Source organism: Hylobates moloch, unplaced genomic scaffold, assembly GCF_009828535.3.
Source record: "Hylobates moloch isolate HMO894 unplaced genomic scaffold, HMol_V3 SCAFFOLD_7, whole genome shotgun sequence".
NCBI classification, from domain to species: Eukaryota; Metazoa; Chordata; class Mammalia; order Primates; family Hylobatidae; genus Hylobates; species Hylobates moloch.
Window position 1 is genome coordinate 102,056,668 of NW_026652282.1, and position 23,289 is coordinate 102,079,956.

The window sequence follows — 23,289 nt, forward strand, 5'->3', positions numbered from 1 at the left end:
ATTAGTCTATTCAGGGATTCAACTTCTTCCTGGTTTAGTCTTGGGAGGGTGTATGTGTCCAGAAATTTATCAATTTCTTCTAGATTTTCTAGTTTATTTGTGTAGAGGTGTTTATAGTATTCTCTGATGGTAGTTTGTATTACTGTGGGATCGGTGGTGGTATCCCCTTTATCATTTTTTATTGCATCTATTTGATTCTTCTCTCTTTTCTTCTTTAATAGTCTTGCTAGCGGTCTATCAATTTTGTTGATCTTTTCAAAAAACAGCTCCTGGATTCATTGATTTTTTGAAAGGCTTTTTGTGTCTCTATCTCCTTCAGTTCTGCTCTGATCTTAGTTATTTCTTGCCTTCTGCTACATTTTGAATTTGTTTGCTCTTGCTTCTCTAGTTTTTTTAATTGTGATGTTAGGTTGTCAAGTTTAGATCTATCCCGCTCTCTCCTGAGAGCGTTTAGTGCTATATATTTCCCTCTAAACACTGCTTCAGCTGTGTGCCAGAGATCCCGGTACATTGTGTCTTTGTTCTGATTGGTTTCAAAGAACTTCTTTATTTCTGCCTTAATTTCGTTATTTACCAAGTAGTCATTCAGGAGCAGGTTGTTTGGTTTCCATGTAGTTGTGCAGTTTTGAATGAGTTTCTTAATTCTGAATTCTAATTTGGTTGCACTGTGGTCTGAGAGACTGGTTTTTATGATTTCCAGTGTTTTGCATTTGCTGAGGAGTGTTTTACCTCCAATTATGTGGTCAATTTTAGAATAAGTGTGATGTGGTGCTGAGAAGAATGTATATTCTGTTGATTTGGGGTGGAGAGTTCTGTAGATATCCGTTAGGTCTGCTTGGTCCAGAGCTGAGTTCAAGTCGTGAATATGCTTGTTAATTTTCTGTCTTGTTGATCTGTCTAATATTGACAGTGGGGTGTTAAAGTCTCCCACTTTTATTGTGTGGGAGTCTAAGTCTCTTTGTAGGTCTCTAAGGACTTGCTTTATGAATCTGGGTACTCCTGTATTGGGTGCATATATATTTAGGATAGTTAGCTCTTGTTGCATTGATCCCTTTACCATTATGTAATGCCCTTCTTTGTCTTTTTTGATCTTTGTTTGTTTAAAGTCTGTTTTATCAGAGACTAGGATTGCAACCCCTGCTTTTTTCACTTTCCATTTGCTTGGTGAATATTCTTCTATCCCTTTACTTTGAACCTATGTGTGTCTGCACGTGAGATGGGTCTCCTGAATACAGCACACTGATGGGTCTTGACCCTTTATCCAATTTGCCAGTCTGTGTCTTTTAATTGGGGGATTTAGCCCATTTTCATTTAAGGTTAATATTGTTATGTGTGAATTTGATCCTGTCATTATGATGCTAGCTGGTTATTTTGCCCGTTAATTGATGCAGCATCTTCATAGTGTCAATGGTCTTTCAAGTTTGGTGTTTTTGCAGTGGCTGTTACCAGTTTTTCCTTTCCATATTTAGTGCTTCTTTCAGGAGCTCTTTTAAGGCAGGCCTGGTGGTGACAAAATCTCTCAGCATTTGCTTGTCTGTAAAGGATTTTATTTCTCCTTCACTTATGAAGCTTAGTTTGGCTGGATATGAAATTCTGGGCTGAAAATTCTTTTCTTTAAGAATGTTGAATATTGGCCCCCACTCTCTTCTGGATTATAGGTTTTCTGCAGAGAGATCTGCTGTTAGTTTGATGGACTTCCCTTTGTGGGTAACCCAACCTTTCTCTCTGGCTGCCCTTAACATTTTTTCCTTCATTTCAACCTTTGTGTTCCTGACAATTATGTGTCTTGGAGTTGCTCTTCTCAAGGAGTATCTTTGTGGTGTTCTCTGTATTTCCTGAATTTGAATGTTGGCCTGTCTTGCTGGGTTGGTGAAGTTCACCTGGATAATATCTTGAAGAGCGTTTTCCAACTTGGTTCCATTCTCCCCATCACTTTCAGGTACACCAATCAAATTTAGGTTTGGTTTTTTCACATAGTCCTATATTTCTTGGAGGCTTTGTTCGTTCCTTGTCAATCTTTTTCCTCTAATCTTGTCTTCATGCTTTATTTCATTAAGTTGATCTTCAATCTCTGATATCCTTTCTTCCACTTGATCGATTCGGCTGTTGACACTTGTGTATGCTTCACAAGGTTCTCGTGCTGTGTTTTTCTGCTCCATCAGGTCATTTATGTTCTTCTCTAAACTGGTTATTCTAGTTAGCAATTCCTGTAACCTTTTATCAAGATTCTTAGCTTCCTTGCATTGGGTTAGAACATGCTCCTTTAGCTCGGAGGAGTTTGTTATTACCCACCTTCTGAAGCCTACTTCTGTCAATTTGTCATACTCATTCCCCATTCAGTTGTGTTCCCTTGCTAGCGAGAAGTTGTGATCCTTTGGAGGAGAAGAGGCATTCTGGTTTTTGGAATTTTCAGCCTTTTTGTGCTGGTTTTTCCTCATCTTCATCGATTTATATATTTTGGTCTTTGATGTTGGTGACCTTTGGATGGGGTTTTTGAGTGGACATCCTTTTTGTTGATGTTAATTCTATTTCATGCTGTTTGTTAGTTTTCCTTCTAACAGTCAGGCCCCTCTTCTCCAGGTCTGCTGGAGTTTGCTGGAGGTCCACTCCAGACCCTGTTTGCCTGGGTATCACCAGCGGAGGCTGCAGAACAGCAAAGATTGCTGACTGTGTCTTCCTCTGGAAGCTTAGTCCCAGAGGGGCACCCGCCAGATGCCAGCCGGAGCTCTCCTTTATGAGGTGTCTTTTGACCCCTGCTGGGAGGTGTCTCCGAGTCAGGAGGCACGGGTGTCAGGGACCCACTTGAGGAGGCAGTGTGTCCCTTAGCAGAGCTGTGGTGGGAGTGCTGTGCTGGGAGATCTGCTGCTCTCTTCAGAGGCAGCAGGTGGGAACATTTAAGTCTACTGAAGCTGCACCCACAGCCACCCATTCCCCCAAGTGTTCTGTCCCAGAGAGATGGGAGTTTTATCTATAAGCCCCTGACTTGGGGCTGCTGCCTTTCTTTCAAAAATGCCTTGCCCAGAGAGGAGGAATCTAGAGAGGCAGTCTAGCTGCAGTGGCTTTGCCAAGCTGCGGTGGGCTCTGCCCTGTTTGAACTTCCCAGCAGCTTTGTTTACACTGTGAGGGGAAAAAACGCCTACTCAAGCCTCAGTAATGGTTGACACCCCTCCCCCCACCAAACTTGTGCATCCCAGGTCCACTTCAGCTGCTGTGCTGACAGCAAGAATTTCAAACCAGTGGATCTTAGCTTGCTGGGCTCCTGGAAGTGGGATCTGCTGAGCTAGACCAATTGGCTCCCTGGCCACAGCCCCCTTTCCAGGGGAGTGAATGGTTCTGTCTCACTGGTGTTCCAGGTGCCACTGGGGTATGAAAAAAAACCTCCTGCAGCTAGCTTGGTGTGGGCCCAGATGGCCGCCCAGTTTTGTGCTTGCAACCCAGGGCCCTGGTGATGTACACATGCGAGGGAATCTCCTGGTCTGCAGGTTGTGAAGACTGTGGGAAAAGCATAGTATCTGGGCCTGAATGCACCGTTCCCCACGGTACAGTCCCTCACAGCTTCCCTTGGCAGTTCCCTGACCCCTTGCACTTCCTGGGTGAGGCAACACCCCACCCTGCTTCAGGTTGCCCTGCATAGGCTGCATCTACTGTCTAACCAGTCCCAATGAGATGAGCCAGGTACCTCAGTTGGAAATGCAGAAATCACCCATCTTCTGTGTTGCTGTCACTGGGAGCTGCAGGCTGGAGCTGTTCCTATTCGGCCATCTTGCTAGCCATCTCTGATCTTGTTCTTTTTTATAGCTGCATAAAATTCCATGGTATGTATGTACCACATTTACTTTATTCAATCTACCGTTGATGGGCATTTAGGTTGATTCCATGACTTTGCTCTTGTTTATAATGCTGAAGTGAACATATAAGTACATATGTATTTACGATAAAATGATTTGTATTCCTTTGGGGATATACCAAATAATGGGATTGCTGGGTCAAATGGTATTTATATTTTAAGTTTTTTGACAAATCGCCACACCACTTTCCACAACGGTTGAACTAATTTACATTCCCAGCAATGGTGTATAAGCATTCCCTTTCTCCGCAACCTCACCAGCAGCGTTATTTTTTGACTTTTTAGTAATGGCCGTTCTGACTGGTGTGAGATGGTATCTCATTGTGGTTTTGATTTACATTTCTCTAATGATCAGTGATGTTGAGCTTTCTTTCATATGCTCATTGGCTGCATGTATGTCTTTGGAAAAGTGTCTGTTCATGTCCTTTGCCCACCATTTAATGGGGCTGTTTGTTTTTTTTCTTGTAAATTTGTTTAAGTTCCTTATAGATGCTGGATATTAGATCTTTGTCAGATGCTTAGTTTGCAAAAATTTTCTCCCGTTCTGTAGGCTGTCTGTTTATGCTGTTTATAGTTTCTTTTGCTGTGCTCTTTAGTTTAATTAGATCCCATTTGTCAATTTTTGCTTTTGTTGCAGTTGCTTTTGGCATCTTTGTTATGAAATCTTTGCTTATTCCTATGTCCAGAATGGTGTTGCCTAGGTTGTCTTCCAGGGTTTTTATAGTTTTGGGTTTAATATTTAAGTCTTTAATCCATTTTGAGTTAATTTTTGTAAGAAACTTCTTTTTCTTAAGGTTTTAGATCTAAACCTTAACTTGTAGGTGTGAATTGGGAAATACATATGTTATTTGGTCTTTCTTGTTATTCTTTTCATTCAAGAATAGGGCACTTGTTCTTGTACTTGCTATTTAAGCCATATCTGCATGATGATAAAACATGTAATTAAATAGTGATAGATTCAGTTAATGAAGTGGAAAGAGCACTGGACTGGGAGTCATGTGACATCATAAGTCTAATCCTATTTCTTTCACCAAAGAGCTGCTTGAGTTTAGGCAGGTTGCTTAACCAGTGTGGGCCTCAGTATTTTCATCTCTAAAATTATTATTTATTTTGACTGTTTGGTTTATTTCTGTCTATGATTCATTCTATGATCTGTGTAAAGCTAAATAATTTGCTAGACTAATATTCATTCAACACACCACCCATCCAAGAAAGCAGCTCTATAGTCTCGCTAAAATGAGCCAAACACCTAGTGATTTGGATGTTGTCAGTTTAGATTTTAGAGAGTTCATCACTCTGATATAGTAGTAGAAGTCTCCTCTTAATCCTAATTTCTATCTCTAGATTCAACCTTCCTTCTTCCTGGTATTAACTAACAAATTGAGCATCTGAAGGTTGTTTAGAAGAAAGCCATAAATTGGCCTAGATGACTGCTCCTTCATATCAGCTTCCCCAGCCAGTAGAAAGGTAAAGAAAACTGAAATAATTATCAGCTGTCTACCGTCTACTTGTATGCAAAGACTTGGTGCCATTTCTCCAGTTCTAGAATATACACATCTGACAAAGGACTAATATCCAGAATCTAGACAACTTTATTCTTGTTGTATCAGTGACAAAATAGTGTCAAATCCTAACTACCAAGGTGCTTTTGAGAATGTTGCTTCATTCTTTGGGTGTTGGTTTATCCATCTGTTGAAAAACATTAGTGATACATGTTTTCTCTTTATTACCCTGACAAGAAATATGTTCCATATGAAAGAGATCATATGGGTAAAAAAACTTGGGAAGGAAGTCTAAAACAGGAATGGTAAATGGGTTTTAATTCATGTGACACCTCTGATTGATTGGTATTAGCTATTGGAGGCCTGGTGTTGAAGAACATGAGTTTGTGTCTAAGCTCAGTTGGAAAGAGTAACTGCTATGGGTATAGTGTTGGAAGTGGCTGAGCACAGCTCTTGTGCCAACAGTAAGACAGATAAGTTATTTGTGGTGATCAGAGGGTCTTTGCCTGAGCCAAATAAGAAAGGATGGTTAGATTTGCCCCCTTATCTTGTCCTCCACAAATTGCAGTTCAGTTAAATGACCACACAATATTTTCCCTCAGAGTGAGGTGCCATGTGAAAAGCTAGTTTTGACTTCCATATTGCCCTGGTCAGTTGGGAAGACTCTACACAGGGCTGTTAAATCAGTGATTTTGACATGAAAGGGAAAAATTAGTTAAAACGGCTGACTCTAATCACTAGATGGTCATTAAAATGAATTGCAGTTTGCAGGGTGGGATGGGGATTGGGTCTAGTCTACAGGGAATCAGTCGGAATACGGTTTCCATTTTGGCTCAGGGTCAAAGAGGACAGCAAAAGCTTTGGATATTTGCTGGCCCTATAGTGGCTCCATGAGAGAAAAATTTAAGGCAGAAGGCAGCAGTTTAAGAAGGAGAACTCCATGAGAATTTGAGGGCAAATAACCACACTTCTTTAACCCCAGCGCATAAAGGTGGAATGCATGGTGCCTATAAGGCCTGAAGATTAGTCCATACAGGAAAGCACATTTTCAAAACAGTGAGAAGAGAAGGATTTAAAAAACCTTTTATTGAAGTATAATATACATACATACAGAGGAGTATGCATATTATAAGTATACAGTTTGATAAAATTTCACAAACTGAAAACCAGTAATAAGGCTTATTGTTTTGAATTCATAGCCAGAGTGCAAACTATTTGGGGTCATGCGAATGACTTAATACATCCTAACATGTATGCCACTGTGGAGCACTATGTCTGGCCTTTGAGTAGTGCAGTGCTGTATAACTGAAACTGAAATCAGTTCGGTTTTAGGAGAGCAGGGTTCAAATTCAGAATCCACTGCTATGTTGCTGTTTACCTTGGGCAAGTCTTTCCATTTCCCAGTCTCAATTTCCCTACCTATAAAATGTGGTCAATGATAATTCCTACATTATTTATATCAGAGGGTAAATGTAGTTGCAGCTGAGAACATCTTTGAAAATGTTAAAGCATCATTTCTCCAGTGCCTAGCACAGTACCTGCCACGTAGTAATTTTTTTTGAGTGAGTAGCAATAATAAGTCTCAAAAATGTTTGCCAAACATGATGAGAAGTAATTTGGCACAATGCACACCTAAGGCTTCTTTTAAGGCAATTTTCCAAATGAACCTTAAGGTCAATTCAATCACCCTGAGCCTTTCAGCTTTAGATTTCTCTTTGCTTGAAGGGAAGGAAATTCATCCAATGGGAATAAGAATAGAAATAAAACAAGGCGGGTTCATAGAATCCCATGGTGTCATGGTAGAATTATAGTCTGAGATGGTTGGAAATATTTCTCTTTTTACCTACAGTATTCCCCCATAGCCCCTGACACTTATCTGTAATACCTTGTAGTTTAATATTTAGGTAGTTGCTAGGCCTAGCTATCTCCATGGAGACAAGGGTAGATTTGTGAGTGTGCTAGTTATTGCAAGTAACTAACTGCAGCAGTTTATCCAGTATTTTCTTCTTTCTTTTTTTTCTTTTTCTTTTTTTTTTTTCACAGTTCAGAAGTCTTGAAAAAGCCTACTGTACTGTGACTTGTATAGAATTCACTGTGTAGGATACCTTCTTTCTTGAATTTAGTTTACTTTGTCATGGGAAAAGTGAAGTTTGCTTATAGAAGTTATGGCTTCTTGCCTGGAAATAGTCTCTTGGTAAAATGAAAAATTTACACGTGAGAGATTTCCAAGCTTCACTGCCTAGCCCCTCCAAGCTACTTCAATAATATGTTTAGTGGAACAATGACAGATGAGAAATGTGCTTGACTAAGAATGGCCCCAGTATGGGAGACACTCCAGAGCCTGAAGTGTTTCCCTCATTAGTGTAAAGCAGTGGACTGAAGGCATAGTCCCCCATGGGTTCTCCATCTAGCTGAGCTTATTCTGGCCAGGAGAAAGTGGCCTACTTATTATGGTGGTTGATAGAATTGAAGCAAGAGAGAGAGAATGTAGGACAATTTCTCTCCATAACAAATCTCTCTGAAAGTGGAAAATGGACAGCAGGTGATGCCATCAAAACAGGCTTTGGCTTTCAAAGCTAGCCCTTCATCTCCTGGCCCAATATCTTCTCTTTTCCTTTCTGTCATGCTTCCCTTGATATTTTCACTAGGAGCAGAACAAGGTATGGCTCTGTAGGATCCCAATTACCCTTGCCTGTAGCTTGAATATAGGCAGGCTGAGTTTGGGACATTGAAGTTCAAGGGTCTGAGAGCTTTGATAAAAATCTTTAATAGAGTCAAAGCTCTAATATTAATCCTAGTAATTTCAAATTTGCCATAATTCAGAGGGCTGACCTAAAAGTTACCTTTGTTCAGCAAAGGTCTTCAAAAGGAACTATTATGGAAACAGTTAAACATACACAGAAAGAGAATAGTATAATGAACCCCCATACACCCATCATCCAACTTCAACATTTATTACCATTTTGCCAATATTAGCAAAGCTTTTCTTCATTGGAATTTTAATCTTGGTCTCACATAGGACTGTTTGGTGTCTTTACATCTTTAAACTATTTTAGTTTAGAAGCTCCCCTTCAATTTGTAATTGACTTACCAATTACAAATAATTTCAATTATTCATTAAATAGGTCTCTTAGGGACATTCTGGGACAATACTTCCTTGAAGCATTTTGCGTCCAGTTTGACTTGTTTTTATTTGAGAGTAATAAAACTTGTTTCTTTTAAATTGTCCTATGATTTGGATTTTTCGTTGATTGACACAGACCTCATCTTTACCATCTTCTGTAGGTAATATCAATTACCAAAGAGAGCTAATAAATTCGGGAAGAAAAGGTGTATAGGCCTGAGTTTTGCATAATAGCTGGATTCTTCCCACTGAGGCACAATCACTTAAGGCCAGTATTTCAGGCCGCATCACAGGAAACCATTGTCCTGTTTTATTCATGCAGAATCAGAAAAGAGTGTGAATGGGGCCTAAATGAGATGGTGATTGTCCATTAGCCCTCCAGGAAAGAACTGAGTCATACTGTCCAAAGGGCATTAAATCAATCTGGATTGTTGGAGTAGATGATTCACCTCTAAGCTGCTTGGATTAACAACATTATTATTTCTCTACCATCAACCAGGCTTATTATGCTTGTGTAAAGCAGGACTAACGTGCTTGAAAGCACTTGAGAGTCCTTATAGCTTTCCAGGCTCCTAAAAATTGATACACAACCTTGTGTAAGTGCTTGGTCTATCTGAGCCTATCTCTGGTGCTTCAAAGCCATTAACTTCTAGCCTGTAGAAGAGAAAATATGACCTCCCATCTTTTGCTTCATTAGCATACTGGCATAAATAAGCTCAAACAACAAAGCATTTTATCAACTCATTTGACTTTTCTAGAATTCCACTCACTTTTGCTATCATAAGGCTGCTGTGTCACATTTCTAATAGCCTTTAAGCCTGAATAAGGATGAGAGAACTGTGATGTCCTTCATCTGTATTGAAAAAAGAACTTTGGGTTAATCATAACACTTGGCTGTGACGCCCATCTACCAATCTCCGAGGAAAGTCTGCTTCCTGCAGGCCCTGGGTATCATGGGATATATAATTGGAATCTCTGGGGGTCTGAGTTGATGTGGCTGCAAATCAATTAAGCTTAGCACTTTCAAAATCATTTCTCTCATCTAGGTGGAAAAGAATCCCAAGTGCAATTTGAGTTTCAAGGCAAAACTATCTGTGTAAATTGTGTCCTAAAGGGTCCTATAAGACCTTGGTTTTGTGGAGACAAATTATTCTGTCATTGCTCCCTACCCTCTGATCCTTTCCCTTGTTTGATACTGGCTGAATTTGGAAGTAGAACAGGGGTATCAGTAAGAGACCTGTAATTCTTTTCTGGTTGAATGTGTAACTCTTGAGATAAGAGCAATACTCAACTGGAATTCTTGCAAAGTTTTTTTGGAAGAGTTTGACTAGTGATAACTGTTGGTTTTAAAGCCATGTTTGACAGAATTTATCTGTTTAGATTTCTCTGGGGCTCCATCATTTCAATGTGGCAATTGTTCCATGTCTCAGAAATATAATTCTAGGTAACCAGGCCTAGGCATTTTTTATTTCAGAGACTGAAAATGGAGAGAGAAGAAATATTGAAGATGCAATGGTCCTGCACTTTCATTTTTCAGGTCTGAAATTCCCCTCTGGTTTCTTCTCTCCATTTTCTGAGAACCTCCAAAGAGTGGCTGGGGCTCACAGAAGGAGGATCAGGCTGTTCCTCATCACTGCACTATTTTGTTTGCCCGCTGCAAGACCTGTCTGTTGCCCACAGGGTGCCTTCTACTTCTCTCCCACTGCTGTCCCTGATGAGTCAACATTTCCCTATTCATTCCATTGTGAGATACTGCCTCTCTGAGGTAAGAGAAGCACTTGGGAGTTGTACTTGTTAATTCCTCTGGAAGAACTCAGTGCATCAGTATGCATTTGCTGCTGTATGGGCAACACAGCCAGGAGGATAGTCCTAAAAGAAGGACTGCTTCTCTTAACTTTAGGGCCTCTCTCATTCCTTATATGCCATGCTATAGTGTAAGTAAATAGGGTTGCTCCCAAAGAGAGCAATCCAATGTTTTTCCTCCAAGCTGGAGGTATTGGTGGTTGTTAATTTGGTAGGGAGTGGGAGGGGGGGGGGAGGGAGGAGATGAAGGAGGAATGTAAGGAAATCTGAAAGTTCCTTTAGTGAAATCTAACCCATTTATTTTTCAGAGTTAGCAATGGAGGGAGGATTTTCATGTGGGGTGGGAGAGCCAGCTTAGATCTTAAAGCTCTCAATTTTCTTTCTCTTAGTAGATCTTATATGTTCTTAATGGGCCTGCTACTCGTATACTGGCCTGATTACTATGTTTTCAAAAGTAGTTGAGAAGCCTGTATTACAGTTCCAATCCTCTCACTAACTACCTGTTGGGTCTTGAGCAGTTCCCTTTTCCTCAGTTTGCTCATCTATAAAATTAAGGAGTTGGCATAAATTATAGATTTCTAAGACTCCGTCAAGCTCTCTGGCTCTCCAGCTTTCTGGCTCTAAATTCATGAGTCTTCTTCATGTACAGTGGAAGGCATCATTGAGTCCCCCAGAGACTAGTCCAACAGGTATTCGGTACCTGTATTCACACAAACAATGAGTCTTTTTGAGCTTTTTTTTGCCTATGAGCTATAAGATACAATAAGCAGAACTAATTATTTTAGACCCCTAACCATAAACTTGGTTTGCTAAATAAAGGTCAAATAACCCAGTTTTGATGGAAAAGGAAAAAGCATTTGGAGCTTAATGGTGTGGATTGGATTCCTTAGGGAATGGCATCCCAAGGGGGATGTCTAAGTCCAACACCATTGAGATGAACAGGAACTCAGAAGTCACTGTGGTTTCCTCTGAGACTGAATAGCATCATCTCTAGGAAGTCTTGGGAAGAGGGAGTCCTCATCCTGGGCACATTGGGGCATTGCCATGTGATGCCGCTTGTTCTGTTGTAGTTGTAGCATAAATGGAGTTCAGTTAGGAGAGATAGGCTGGGCGACATTCAGAGACAGCAGCTCCTTCCTTTGTGCTCCTATAGCACATATTCTGTTTAGCACATTTCCCACTGCCTTAGGGTTATTGGGTAGATGTGTCTCTCTTGTGTCCCCCATAAGCCCCTAGAGAGTTTCTAGAATAGGAGCAAGTGTCTCAGGCATCTCTATTTAAACTCCAGCATCTAGCACAGGGCCTGGCAAACAGGAGGTGTTCAATGAATCTCTTTCAAAAAACCTATTCTGAGTTTCCAAACTTGGTTGGGGTCTTTCTTCTTTACTCCCATAGCACCCAACACTTCCTTTCATCTATCACAGTACAGAGTACTGATTACTGTATTCTACCTCCCAAGTGACTTGTATCTCTGCTGTAACACCCTTGAGGGTAGGGACTGTATGGCCATTTTCTAATGCAGTGACTGCACAAAGGAGATACAAAATAAATATTTGTTTGATGGATGTATGGAAGGCTTTATTGTTGCAAAGATTCAAATATTATGTCACAATCTCCTACCTCCGGCCTTGTGAGCCGCCTTAGAAGTGTACTTCCCCCAGCATTTGGATAAATATTTTGTCTTTGTCATACTTTCCATCTCTATTATTTGAGAACCTAGTATATGCCTACACTACACAGAGATAAACTGGACAGATCCTTCCTTGTCAGGAAAGCTTTTGTTGATAAGGAACCTTCAGAATTAAAACAATGCCACTATGAAATGAGAGCAAAATCTTAGAGCATATACGGGAACTTCAATTCTAAATCAGATAGTTTAATGCTACACACTTGAGATTTTCCTCTTCTCCATTCTTTTTTCCATGTACCCCATTCCTGGCTGTTTTTATATATCTGGCTATCTTCTGTGTGTCTTCAGCCTTCATATTAAATGCTGCAGTATTTTAGCCTCTAGGTACTTTTTTTAAAATTATATTTCCATAGGGTATTGGGGAGCAGGTGATGTTTCATTACATGAGTAAGTTCTTTAGTGGTGATTTGTGAGATTTTGGTGAACCCATCACCTGAGCAGTATACACTGCACCCTATTTGCCATTAACTCATTTCTTTTTATGGATGAGTAGTATTCTGTCATATATACCACAGTTTCTTCTTTATTTATGGTGTTAGACAGCAACTTTTGTGAAGTAGCAGGTTACAGCAGCAGCAGAGGTACTGCTCCTTGCAGAGCAGGGCTAACCCGTAGGTAGTGTGCCCAGATTAGCAACTCACGGGCAGTTCTGCATTCATATTTATACCTACTTTTATTTTATTTATGATTTATTTATTTTAAGATGGGGTTTCACCATGTTGGCCAGGCTGGTCTCAAACTCCTGACCTCAAGTGATCTGCCCACCTCGGCCTCCCAAAGTGCTGGGATTACAGACATGATAGCCATTGCACCTGCTCGCCGACTTTTAATTACATGCAAGTTAAGGGGCATGTAATTTCTAATTTTCTAACTTCTAAATTTCTAATTTTCTAGAAATTTAGAAATTTCTAGAAAAGGGGTGGTAACTTCTGGGTGTTGCCACAGCAATGGTAAAATGTCATGGCACTGGTGGGCATGTCTGTGTTTTTTTTTATTATTATACTTTAAGTTCTGGGATACATGTGCAGAAAGACCACAGTTTTCTTATCCATTCATTGATCGATGGGCATTTGGGTTGGTTCCACGCTTTTGCAATTGTGAATTGTGCAGCTATAAACATGCGTGTGCAAGTGTCTTCTTTGTGTAATGACTTCTTTTCCTTTGGGTAGATACCCAGTAGTGGGATTGCTGGATCAAATGGTAGTTCTAATTTTAGTTCTGTAAGGAATCTCCACACTGTTTTCCATAGTGGTTGTACTAGTTTACATTCCCACCAGCAGTGTAGAAGTGTACCCTGTACACCACATCCACACCAACATCTACTATTTTCTGATTTTTTGATTTTTTTTTTTATTATGGGCATTCTTGCAGGAGTAGGGTGGTATCGCATTGTGGTTTTGATTTGCATTTCCCTGATCATTAGTGATGTTGAGCATTTTTTCATATGATTATTGGCCATTTGCATATCTTCTTTTGAGAATTGTCTATTCATGTCCTTAGCCTACTTTTTGATGGGATTTTTTGTTTTTTTTCCTGCTGATTTATTTGAGTTCCTTGTAGATTCTGGATATTAGTCCTCTGTCAGATGTATAGATTGTGTAGGTTTTCTCCCACTCAGTGGGTTGTCTGTTTACTCTGCTGACTGTTCCTTTTGCTGTGCAAAAGCTCTTTAGTTTAATAAAGTCCTAGTAATTTATCTTTGTTTTTATTGCATTTGTTTTTGGGTTCTTGGTCATGAAATCCTAACCTAAGCCAATGTCTAGAAGGGTTTTTCCAATGTTATCTTCCAGAATTTTTACAGTTTCAGGTCTCAGATTTAAGTCGTTGATCCATCTTGAGTTGATTTTTTTTTTTCTTTTTTGAGATGGACTCTCGGTTTGTCACGCAGACTGGAGTGCAGTGGCACGTTCTTGGCTCAATGCAACCTCCTCCCAGGCTCAAGCAATTCTCCTACCTCAGCCTCCCAAGTAGCTGGGATTACAGGCACCTGCCACTGCACCTGGCTAGTTTTTGTATTTTTAGTAGGGACAGTGTTTCACCATGTTGGCCAGTCTGGTCTTGAACTCCTGACCACAGGTGATCCACCCGCCTTGGCCTCCCAAAGTGCTGGGATTACAGGCGTGAGCCACCAGAGTTGATTTTTGTATAAGGTGAGATGAGGATCCAGTTTCATTCTCCTACATGTGGCCAACCAATTATCCCAGCACCAGTTGTTGAAAAGTGTGTCCTTTCCCCTCTTTATGTTTTTGTTTGCTTTGCTGAAGATTAGTTTGCTGTAAGTATTTGGGTTTATTTCTGGGTTCTCTATTCTGTTCCATTGGTCTATGTACCTTTTTTTATACCAGTACTATGCTGTTTTGGTGACTATGGCCTTATAGTATAGTTTGAAATCAGGTAATGTGATGCCTCCAGATTTGTTCTTTTTGCTTAGTCTTGCTTTGGCTATGCAGGCTCTTTTTCGGTTCCATATGAATTTTAGAATTGTTTTTTCTAGTTCTTTGAAGAATGATAGTAGTATTTTGATGAGAATTGCATTGAATTTGTAGATTGCTTTTGACACTATGGTTATTTTTCACAATGTCGATTCTACCTATCCATGAGCATGGGATGTGTTTCCATTTGTTTGTGTCGTCTATGATTTCTTTCAGCAGTATTTTGTAGTTTTCCTTGTAGAGGTCTTTCACCTCCTTTATTAGGTATATTCCTAAGTATTTTATTTTATTTTTTGCAGCTATTGTAGAAGGGGTTGGGTTCTTGATTTGATTCTCAGCTTGATCACTGTTGGTGTATAGAAGAGCTACTGATTTGTGTACATTAATTTTGTATCTGGAAACTTTGCTGAATTCTTTTATCAGTTCTAGGAGCTTTCTGCAGGAGTCTTTAGGGTTTTCTTGGGAAATGATCATATCATCAGCAAACAGCGACAGTTTGACTTGCTCTTTACCAATTTGGATGCCCTTTATTTCTTTCTCTTGTCTGATTGCTCTGGCTGGGACTTCCAGTACTATGTTGAAGAGGAGTGGTGAGAGTGGGAATGCTTGTCTTTTTCCAGTTGTCAGAGGAAATCCTTTCAATTTTTCCCCATTCAGGATTATGTTGGCTGTGAGTTTGTCATAGATGGCTTTTATTATTTTGAGGTATGTCCCTTGTATGCTGATTTTGTTGAGAGTTTTAATCATAATGGGATGGGGATTTTGTTGAATGCTTTTTCTGCATCTATTGAGATCATCATGTGATTTTTGTTTTTAATTCTGTTTTTGTGGTATATCACATTTATTGATTTGTGTATGTTAAACTGTCCTTGCATCCCTGGTATGAAACCCACTTGATCATGTTGTATTGTCTTTTTGATATGTTGTTGGATTCAGTTAGCTAGTATTTTGTGAAGGATTTTAGCATCTATGTTCATCAGAGTTATTGGTCTGTAGTTTTCTTTTTTGATTATGTCCTTCTCTGGTTTTAATATTAGCATGATACTGGCTTCACATAATGATTTAGGTAGGGTTCACTCTTTCTCTATCTTTTGGAATAGTATCAGTAGGATTGGTACCAATTCTTATTTGAATGTCTAGTAGAATTCTATTGTGAATCCATCTGGCCCTGGACTTTTTTTGTTGCTAATTTTTAATTTACCATTTCAATCTCGCTGCTTGTTATTGGTCTCTTCATGGTATCTAATTCTTCCTGATTTAATCTAGGAGGGCTGTATATTTCCAGGAATGTATCCATCTCTTCTAGGTTTTCTAGTTTATGTATGTAAAGATATTCATAGTTGCCTTGAATGATCTTTTGTATTTCGGTGGTGTCAGTTGTATATCTCCCATTTCGTTTCTTATTGAGCTTATTTGGATTTTCTCTCCTCTTTTCTTGGTTAATCTCGCTCATGGTCTATCAATTTTATTTATCTTTTCTAAGAACCAGATTTTTGTTTCATTTATCTTTTGTGTTTTTTGTTTTAATTTCATTTAGTTCTGCTTGATCTTTGTTGTTTTCTTTATTCTGCTGGGTTTGGGTTTGGTTTGTTCTTGCTTCTCTAGTTCCTTGAGGTGTGACCTTAGATTGTCTGTTTGTGCTCTTTTAGACTTTTTAATGTAGGTATTTCGGGTTATGAACTTTCCTTTTAGCACTACCTTTGCTGTATCCCAGAGGTTTAGATAGGTTGTGTCACTATTATTGTTCAATTCAAAAAAATTCTTAATTTTCATCTTGATTTCATTTTTTTTTCTTTTTTTTTGAGACGGAGTCTTGCTCTGTCACCCAGGCTGGAGTGCAGTGGCGCGATCTCGGCTCACTGCAAGCTCCGCCTCCCGGGTTCACGCCATTCTCCTGCCTCAGCCTCTCCAAGTAGCTGGGACTACAGGCGCCTGCCACCACACCCGGCTAAATTTTTTTACATTTTTAGTAGAGACGGGGTTTCACCGTGGTCTCGATCTCCTGACCTCATGATCCGCCCACCTCGGCCTCCCAAAGTGCTGAGATTACAAGTGTGAGCCACCGCGCCTGGCCTTGATTTCATTTTTTACCCAGTTATTCAGGAGCAGGTTATTTAATTTCCATGCATTTGCATGGTTTTGAAGGTTCTTTTTGGAGTTGATTTCTAGTTATATTCCACTGTGGTCTGAAAGAGTGCTTGATCTAATTTCAATTTTCTTAAATTTATCGAGGCTTGTTTTGTGGCCTATCATATGTTCTTTCTTGGAGAAAGCTCCATGTGCTGTTGAATAGAATGTATATTCTGCAGTTGTTGGATGGAATGTTCTGTATATATCTGTTAAGTCCATTTGTTCCAGGGTATAGTTTAAATCCATTGTTTCTTTGTTGACTTTCTCTCTTGATGACCTGTCTAGTGCTGTCAGTGGAGTATTGAAATCCCCCACTATTATTGTGTTGCTGTCTGTCTCATTTTTTAGGTCTGTTAGTAATTGTTTTATAAATTTGGGAGCTCCAGTGTTAGGTGCATATATATTTAGAATTGTGATATTTTCCTATTGAACTAGTCCTTTTATCATTATATAATATCCCTCTTTGTTTTTTGTTTTAACCACTATTGCTTTAAAGTTTGTTTTGTCTGGTAAAAGAATAGCTACTTCTGCTTGCTTTTGGTATCTATTTGCCTGAAATGTCTTTTTCCACCCCTGTACCTTAAGTTTGTGTGAGTCCTTATGTGTTAGGTGAGTCTCTTGAAGGAAGCAGATGGTTGGTGAATTCTTATGCATTCTGCAATTCTGTATCCTTTTTCTTTTGAGACGGAGTCTCGCTCTGTCGCCCAGGCTGAAGTGCAGTGGCACGATCTCGGCTCACTGCAACCTCTGCCTCCCGGGTTCAAGCAATTCTCCTGCCTCAGCCTCCCAAGTAGCTGGGACTACAGGTGCACACTGCCACGCCCGGCTAATTTTTGTATTTTTAGTAGAGATGGGATTTCACCATGTTGGCAAGGATGGTCTGGATCTCCTGACCTAGTGATCTGTCTGCCTCAGCCTCCCAAAGTGCTGAGATTACAGGAGTGAGCCACCGTGCCCAGCCAATTCTGTATCTTTTAAATGGAGCATTTAGGCCCTTTACCTTTAATGTTAGTATTGAGATGTGAAGTACCATTCCATTCATCGTGCAATTTGTTGCCTGTATACCTTGGTTTTTTGTTTTAGGTTTTTGTTCTTTGAACCGCATTTTTGTTTTATAGGTCCTGTGAGATTTATGCTTTAAAGAGGTTCTGTTTTGATGTGTTTCCAGGATTTCTTTCAAGTTTTAGAGCTCCTTTTAGCAGTTCTTGTAGTGGTAGCTTGGTAGTGGCAAATTCTCTTGGCATTTGCATGTCTGAAAAAGACTTTCCTTCATATATGAAGCTTAGTTTCGCTGGATACAAAATTCTTGGCTGATAATTGTTTCGTTTGAGGAGGCTGAAGATATCCCTTCTAGCTTGTAGGGTTTCTGCTGAAAATCTGCTGTTAATCTGATAGGTTTTCCTTTATAGGTTACCCGGTGCTTTTGTCTCACAGCTCTTAAGATTCTTTCCTTCATCATAACTTTAGGTAACCTGATGACAATGTGCATAGGAGATGATCTTTTTGCAGTAAATTTCCCAGGTGTTCTTTGTGCTTCTTGTATTTGGATGTCTAGGTGTCTAGCAAGGCTGGGGATATTTTCCTTAATCATTCCCCCAAATATGTTTTCCAAACTTTTAGATTTCTCGTCTTCCTCAGGAACACTGATTATTCTTAGGTTTGATAATTTAACATAATCCCAGATTTGTCGGAGGCTTTGTTCCTATTTTCTTATTCTTTTTTCTTTGTCTTTGTTGGATTCAGTTAATTTGAAGACTTTGTCTTCGAGCTCTGGATTTCTTTCTTCTACTTGTTCAATTCTATTGCTGAGACTTTCCAGAGCATTTTGCCTTTCTATAAGTGTGCCCATTGTTTCCTGAAATTTTGATTGTTTTTTTATTTATGCTATTTCCTTGAATATTTCTCCCTTCATTTCTTGTATCATTTTTTTGGATTTCCTTACATTGGGCTTTGCCTTTCTCTGGTGCCTCCCTGATTAGCTTAATAACTAACCCCTGAATTCTTTTTCAGGTAAATCAGGGATTTCTTCTTGGTTTGGGTCCATTGCTGGTGAGCTAGTATGATTTTTTGGGAGTGTTAAAGAGCCTTGTTTTGTCATATTACCAGAGTTGGTTTTCTGGTTCCTTCTCATTTGGGCAGGCTCTGTCAGAGGGAAGGTCTAGGGCTAAAGGCTGTTGTTCAGATTCTTTTGTCCCATGGGGTGTTCCCTTAATGTAGTAATCTCCCCCTTTTCCTATGGTTGTGGCTTTCTGAGAGCTGAGCTGTAGTGATTATTATCTCTCTTCTGAGTCTAGCCACCCAGCAAGTCTACCAGGCTCTGGGCTGGTACTAAGGTTGTCTGCACAGAGTCCTGTGATATGAACCGTCTGTGGGTCTCTCAGCTGTGGATACCAGCACCTGTTTTGGTGGAGGCGGCAGGGGTGTGAAATGGACTCTGTGAGGATTCTTAGCTTTGGTAGTTTAATGCACTATTTTTGTGCTGGTTGACCTCCTGCTAGGAGGTGGTGCTTTCCAGAGAGCATAGGCTGTGGTAGTATGGGGAGGAACAGGTGGTGGGCAGGGCCCTATAACTCCCAAGAGTATATGTCCTTTGTCTTCAGTTACCAGGGTGGGTAGGGAAGGACTGCTGTGTTGGGGCAGTGCTGGGCAGTGCTAGGCATTGTCTGAGCAAAGACTCTCCTTGGGCGGATCTTGCTGTGGCTGCTGTGGGGGATGGAGATGAGGTTCTCAGGTCAATGGAGTTATGTTTCTAGGAGGATTATGACTGTCTCTACTGTGTCATGCAGGTTGTCAGGGAAGTGGGGAAAGCCGGCAGTCACAGGCCTCACCCAGCTCCCACACAATCTGAAGGGCTGGTCTCACTTCCACAGTGCCCACCCCCCACCCAACAGCACCAAGTCTGTTTCCAGATAGTGGGCAAGCAGGGCTGAGAACTTGCCCCAGGTTACCCTCCTCCCAACTGTGAAAGCAAATGTATCTTTCCTTCTTCCTTGCCTGTGGAGTCTGCACACTGGATTCATGCCCTCCCCTGAGTTCTGGCCAGGAGGCTTCTCAAACAGTTCAAATTGTTACAGAGTTTAGCTGGGGATTTTCTTCTCCCTGTGGTCTTTTCCCGGTGCCTCTGGCCACCCTCCTGAAGGGCCCCCGTGAGGCCAGACAAAAACGGCTTGCTAGGGAACCCAGTGAGCTCCTAGGGCTTTTCCTACTGCTTCCTCTACCTCTGTATTTCGCTCAGCTCTCTGAATTGACTCAGCTGCAGGTAAGATCAAAATCTTTTCTAGGTCAAAATCTAGGCCTTCAGTTTCCCCAGTAGGGGTGTGTGTTCGGGGGCGGATGATCTCCCTTTCCCACCTCTTCAGTTTGGGCACTCACAGTATTTGGGTTGTCTCCCAGGTCTTGCAGGAGCAATCTGCTTCTTTCAGGGGGTCTGTAGGTCCTCTCAGGTTTCCTGATTTGTACCTGCAGTCGTTCTGGAGCAAAAACTCATGATGCGAGCCTCTACAGGCTGCTCTGTCCATCCGAATTGGAGCTACAATCTAGTCCTCCATCCCATCCACCATGATCCCCTGAGAGTCTCTAGGTACTTTAGCAGCCTGAAGTCTTTCTGCTGAGAAATGCAGTGTAGGCTCTAACTGAGTACTGTTCACTTATGACACTATCAAACTAAATTCGTGCCTACCAGTTGTACTGGAGACTTGCTAATAATGTCTTCCTCTTTCATTTTTTTTTTAACTTGACTAGGCACCAGGGCTGATTAGATCATTTGGTTTTTTTTCTTACAATAGTGATGTTTATTTCAGCCCTGAAATCTTTTTGTAATTTAAAAATGGTTGTTGTATAGCATTTGCACTGGTAGATATAACAATTGTGCTTTGTTGTTTTCCATGTTGTGAAACTAGCTAAGAATTACCCTAACAGTGATGTTGCCAATTCTATCTCTTGTCCCAAAAGAATATGAACTACCCTTACTTGGAGATAGTAAATGCTGGATTATTTGTGTTTCTGAAAAGATTTGCCAGTCTAGGGATATTACTGTATTAGTTAGAGTAAATGCTAGGCATATCACTTCTTCAAATAATGATTCAGGGACTGAAACTCCTTTCATCTTATGGCAATGCCATCTTTAACATGGCATTCTAGGTTCTGTTTTCATTCCAGTCAACTAGAAGGAAAAAAAGAACATGGAGAATATTATATAGGAGAGCAGGATTGGAGATGATACATATCACTTTGTTTCATAATCCATTGGGTAAAAATCAGTCACATGAATATAACTAACTATAGGGGATACTGGCAAATATGGTCCAGATACATGGCTATTCCAAGGAAAAGGAAACAGGTTTTCATGAACAGATAGTGTCTATAATAATTAACTTTGGAGCAACCGCTAGAAAGCTAAACCATTCCTTCTACCTGTTTCCCTTTCACTGGTGCAACAGAGCCACTGGGGAACAGACACACTGCTTTCCACTCCTGTTGTCTTTTCTGATGTGTCCTTAACTTCTAGGTGGAAGGAGTCAGACACTAACCTGACTGATTGTGAAAGATGATTGATCCAGAGATCAAGAATCATTTAGTGAATACCATGTTAGGTAATGTATTAGTCCATTTAAGTTGCTATAAAGGAATACCTGAGACCGGGTAATTTATAAAGAAAAGAGGTTTATTTCGGTTCTCAGTTCTGTAGGCTGTACAGGAAGCATGGTGATGGCATTCGTTTCTGGTGAGGGCCTCAGGAAGCTTACAATCATGGCACAAGGCAAGTGAGGGAGCGAGAGAGAAAGGGGGTGGATCACGGATTCTTTTAAACAACCAGACCTTGTGTTAACTACCTGAGAAAGAACTCACTCATCACCAAGAAGATGGTGCTAAGCCATTCATGAGAAACCTGTCCCCATGACCTAAACACCTCCCACCAGGCCCACCAACATTGGAGGTCACATATCAACATGAGATTTGGAGGGGACAAAACATTCAAACCATATCAGCTAATGATAAACTGCTAAAGAAAGTTGTATCACCTACATTTTTTTCACTTTATTTTTTCCTCACAGGTTTGCTTAGAGGTAAGGAAACTGGGATCTCCTTCTGGTTCTTGCTGAAAGGAGACACTTAGTTGTGTTCTGAAGTATCAGCAAGCCAGAGCTGGTACCCACATGTGACATTATCAAAAGTAGAGATGAACAAATATTTACCAAGCAATCAACATGTGCCAAATACTTGCTAGAAGCTGAGGACATAGAGGTTAATAAGATGGTTAAAAACAGTAATGAAATATCTCTTTTCTCTGATAATATTGGCAAAATTCAAAAGGCTGACAACAGCAAGTGTTGGTAAGGAGATAGGGAAATGAAACTCTTGGACAATGCTGATGGGAGTAAAAGTCAGTACAGCCACATTGTAGAACAATTTGTCAGTGTCTCTTAAAAAAATTCACATAACCTATAATCTAGCAGTTTTACTTCTAAGTCTTTTTACTAGAGTAACACACATGCATACACATAGGCGTGTAGTAAAGCACTTCATCATAAATTTCATGATAAATTTTTTATAATAGCAAGATCTTGGAAACAATCTAAATGTCCATCAATAGGGACAAAAAATGGTTAAAATGGGGGTACATTCATATAATGGAAAGCAATTAAAGTGAATTACCTAGATATATCTATCATCACGGATGTATTCCATAAACACTTTTGAGTGAAAGAAGCAAGTGGCAGAATGATGTACACAGCCACATGATATTTGGGAAAATGTGCAAGCCAATACTGTATATTTTATATGGATACAGGTTATGTCTGCAGATGTATACAAAAAGATTGGAAGGCTACACATCAAACTCCTATTCCTGTTTGGTTACCTTTGGAAAAGCAGTGAAGGGATAGAGCATGGGGGTGGAGGTCAAGGGGGCTTTTGGCTTTACCTATAATATTCTATTCTGAAATAATAAACGGTATTTTTATAAGTTATTTTTAAGTGAAATAAATTGGAAAAACTGGAAATAAAAGTGCCAAAAGGTTAATAGTGGTTACTTGTGAAAGTTAGAAAATTGGGTGATTGTTTTATTATTCTCTGTACTTTTCTGGATGTTTTAAAATTACTGGCAACAAAAAGAGCATCTAGAGAAACAACCAAAAATACCTATCATCCATGACTTTAAAGAGCTTGCTCTCTAATAGGGGAAAGACAGGCATAAAGAGGTAAAGAGTGCTGAGAGAACAAAGAAGAGAGTCTCCTAACTTAGGCTTAGGGGTCTAATAAATGCTTCCCAGAGAATATGCCAATGATTTAGGACTTGAAGATCGAGTATGAGCTTTCTAAGTCAAGGAGCTGCATCCAGGCAAAAGAAGGAGCATAAGCAACAGTGTGGAGATAAAAAGTAGCATATTGTGGCTGGGCGCAGTAGCTCACACCTGTAATCCCAGCACTTTGGGAGGTCGAGGCGGGTGGATAACGAGGTCAGGAGATGGAGACCATCTTGGCTAACACTGTGAAAACCCGTCTCTACTAAAAATACACACAAAAAATTTGCCGGGCATGGTGGCGGGTGCCTATATTCCCAGCTACTCAGGAAGCTGAGGCAGGAGAATGGTGTGAACCCAAGAGGCAGAGGTAGCAGTGAGCCGAGATCGTGACACTGCACTCCAGCCTGGGCAACAGAGTCCTTCTCAAAAAAAAAAAAAAAAAAAAAAAAAAAAAGCATAGTGTATGAGGAAACTCCAGTTGGTTTTGTTTGTCTGGAGTATAAATTCTTAGGTAGG